Consider the following 3,457-nt stretch of genomic DNA (forward strand, 5'->3'; position numbering starts at 1 on the left):
ACATGACTGAGCCACCCCAAAGCAAACACTGGTAAACTCACCCAGTCTCTCAGCCTATTATACATGATGTGATGGTCAGCAAGTGTCAAAGACAGAGATCAGGCCAAACATCTGCAAAACAGAAGCTTTTCCTGTATCACTATGCAAAATAATACCATGGGAGACTGAGAAGCTGTTTCAGTGAAATGAGCACTACAAAAGCCAGAATGAAATTTCTTAAGAATGCCATAATTGTCTAGAACAGCTTTAAACTGATAAACCACAACCTCTTCTAAAATCCTAGGAATAAACTATCATTTTGAGAAGTACAAAGTACAGGACTGTTTTTACACAGCAACCTGAACATGCAAATATTGTAACACGAGCCCATCATTATAGTTATCACACTACCATGTTTCAGAACAAAAAATAAATAAATAAGTCCTCTCAGGATTTATTGAAGGAATTTAATGCTTTTTATCAGGAGCATGTCAAATGAAATTGGGGTGGATTTGATACGGTATGTCACGGTTACACCATGTCCATACAGAAGATCTAGCAGCACATTGGCAGCAGCTCAGATGCACTTGAGATGACTGAAAAATATCTACACAAACTGTTGTATGGACATCCCCTTAGCATCCTTAATCCTTCACATTAGGGTTTTAAGCAACAAAAGAACTTTAATCCAAGTAACAGCACGATTGTGGTTTCCGGTTAAGGGTGTATACAGCCTGTAAATAAAGAGAAGTGCTCCAGATACAGTCAGCGGCTAGGTTTCCCAGGTCTCCCAGAAAATTAATTCTTATGTTCGTAAAAAGTTATGAACATGCAACATTATCACTGACTGGATTATGTCAGAGGCAAGAAATGAAATGAAGGACTCATAAATGAATGAAGAGGAATAACATTTGAGCAACTGTAATTGGGGTGGATGACATGTTATATCTATGACTAGTTAGGAACTGAAAGCACATGGCTGCGTTAAAGTTCCTTTATTTACTAAGCATAACTATAAAAACTGAATATTTGGGTGAAAAACAGATGTCTTATATTGTCATATATTCATATAAGTGCTGTCAAAATTAACGCGTTAATTGTTGAGATCAATGCGAAATGTTTAACGCGTTAAAAAAAATTTAACGCTGATTTTTTTTTTTTTTAATTTCCTGTAATCTAAGATCTTTAAACTCATGAGCACCTCTGGAGGAGGGGGCAAGAGTGTGCTATGCTAACATTTGGCCTGACAGAAATGATTAGAAGAAGTAGAAGCGACACCATGCCACTATCTAGCTAACACTAGCTAACGCATGCAAGCATGGACAAGGGCGGACTTTTGGGCGGAAAGTTTCTCTTTAAGAAGTTGCCTGATGGCTTGTTGGACAAATCGAGAGTAAGGTGCACAATTTGCAAAGCTGAATTCAGGTACCACAGAAGCAGTTCATCACTGGCGTATCACCTGAGAGCAAAACACCCAACTGAATCCGCCTCCACGGGACCACGCCAGTCTACGCTTCAGGAGTATGGTGCTCGTGGACGAATAACAAAAAATCTGAGAGAAAAATTAACCAATTTCTTGGTTGTTTGGATAGCTAAAAACTGATCACCAGTTAGCATAGTAGAAGATGACGGACTGAGAGAAGTCATTCGTGCTGCATCAGGAGATGTGTGTTACAATTTCCCCTCGAGAGGAACCATTGTGTTGAGACAGCTCATTTTGTATGAGGACCAGAGGGCTCAGAGGTCCAGCAAGCTTGTGCAAGTAAGGAACGTCGCTCTCACCAGAGACCACTGGACTTCGGTGAACAACGATAATTACTTGGGGCTCACGGTGCATTTTATTGATAATGACTGGACTGTGCAATCGTTTGCACCAACAGTGAGTAAAACTGAAGAGAGACACTATGCTGAGGCGTGTGCTGACCATTTTCTGAGTGTTGCAAACGAATGGAAAATCAAGGACAAGCTAACCACGCTTGGCACCGACAGTGCTCATAACATGGTTGCAGCCGCCAGACTACTTCCATTTGAACACATGCCCTGCATGGCCCACATTCTGCAAAGAACGGTCACAGTTTCTCGTAATGACAGCGCATTTGAAAGGGCTCTGGCCAAATGTCGCAAGATTGTTGGACATTTTAAGCATAGTCCAGCAAACGCTCAGGAATTAAAGGCACAGCGAGCTGCACGTGGACATCAAACAGAACCGCTTGTTCAGGATGTTCCAACAAAGTGGAACTCCACCCTAGAGATGATCAAGCGGATCCAGAGAAACAAATCTAGGCTGACCACCATCCTGACTCAGCAAAACAGCAAAGTGACCATGTTGACTGACCAGGAGCTTGACAGACTGCAAAAGCTGGAGGAACTACTTGAACCTTGCAGGTAAATCATTTTGTTTCTCATGATTATGTGTCTATCTTTGTGTTCTAGCTTCATCTTCAAGTATGTTCTCCACCTCCACCTCTCTGTATTTTCATATGTGGTATTTATATTTGTCTCTGCGTGATTGATAGAAAAATACAGACTCAGCAGAGGGACAGCAGCAATATGACATGGCTGAAGATCGCTACTGCCCTTGATCCCAGGTTTAAAGACCTAAAGTGCCTTTCCAAAGATGAAAAAAGAGAGGTGTGGGCTTCAGTACATGACCTTCCGATGGCAGAGACGCATGTACACCAACCATCTGCTCAGACAACAGAGGAACTATCACCAAAGAAGAGCAAGATGCCCATCTGCTTGCTGGGTTCTTCTGATTCAGATACAGAGGAAGAGGGAGATACTATAGACCGCTGTCTGAATCTGTACAAAGCAGAGCCCAAAATTGACATAGGAGAGTGTCCACTATAGTGGTGGTTAAAGAGAGAAGGAGCACATGCCAGACTGGCACCCATTGCACGCAAGTACCTGTCAACCCCTGCAACCACAGTGCCTTGTGAGAGATTACTCTCACTCTCAGGTCAGATAATTCAAAAGAAGCGTGCTTCTTTCTCATCAGACAATATAAACAGAATAGTCTGCCTCAGTAACTGGCTGAGTGCAAAGAAGGACTAAGCCAGATTGCTCCTTTGAAGTGAAAAATGTTCAACATTCTGGGTTTTCAGTGCACCCTTTATTGTTATGGTATTCACTTTAACCTTTAGGCCTGGGTTCGGCCACTGTTGATGGCCTTAGAGGTTTTTTTGCAAGTTTTCACTGTGTTGAAGATTGATGAAAACTATTAAAATTCTCTTTGAATTTCAGCAGCCATTCCTTGTGTTTATTCTGCATTTACTTCATTGTATTGCATAAATGTCTGTTACAATCTTAAAATATAAAGTTGAAAAAATGTAATTGGAGCCAGGTTATTGATCAAGCAATTGCAATTAATCACGATTAATAACAGAAAATTGTGCTATTAATTAGTTAATTTTTTTAATCTATTGACATATATATAAATAAAATGTCTCATTTTGTTTTTCACCTTTGATTTGCAAAG

At 40.8% G+C, this 3,457-nt stretch overlaps 1 pseudogene; it reads left to right on the forward strand.

The window, feature by feature from the left end:
* Positions 1-1,297: 1,297 nt before the first annotated feature.
* Positions 1,298-3,033, forward strand: LOC148100948 (E3 SUMO-protein ligase ZBED1-like; annotated as a pseudogene).
* The last annotated feature ends 424 nt before the right edge of the window (positions 3,034-3,457 follow it).

The sequence above is a fragment of the Neolamprologus brichardi genome, chromosome 10, assembly GCF_056152115.1.
Source record: "Neolamprologus brichardi isolate AB-2024 chromosome 10, ASM5615211v1, whole genome shotgun sequence".
Taxonomy (NCBI): domain Eukaryota; kingdom Metazoa; phylum Chordata; class Actinopteri; order Cichliformes; family Cichlidae; genus Neolamprologus; species Neolamprologus brichardi.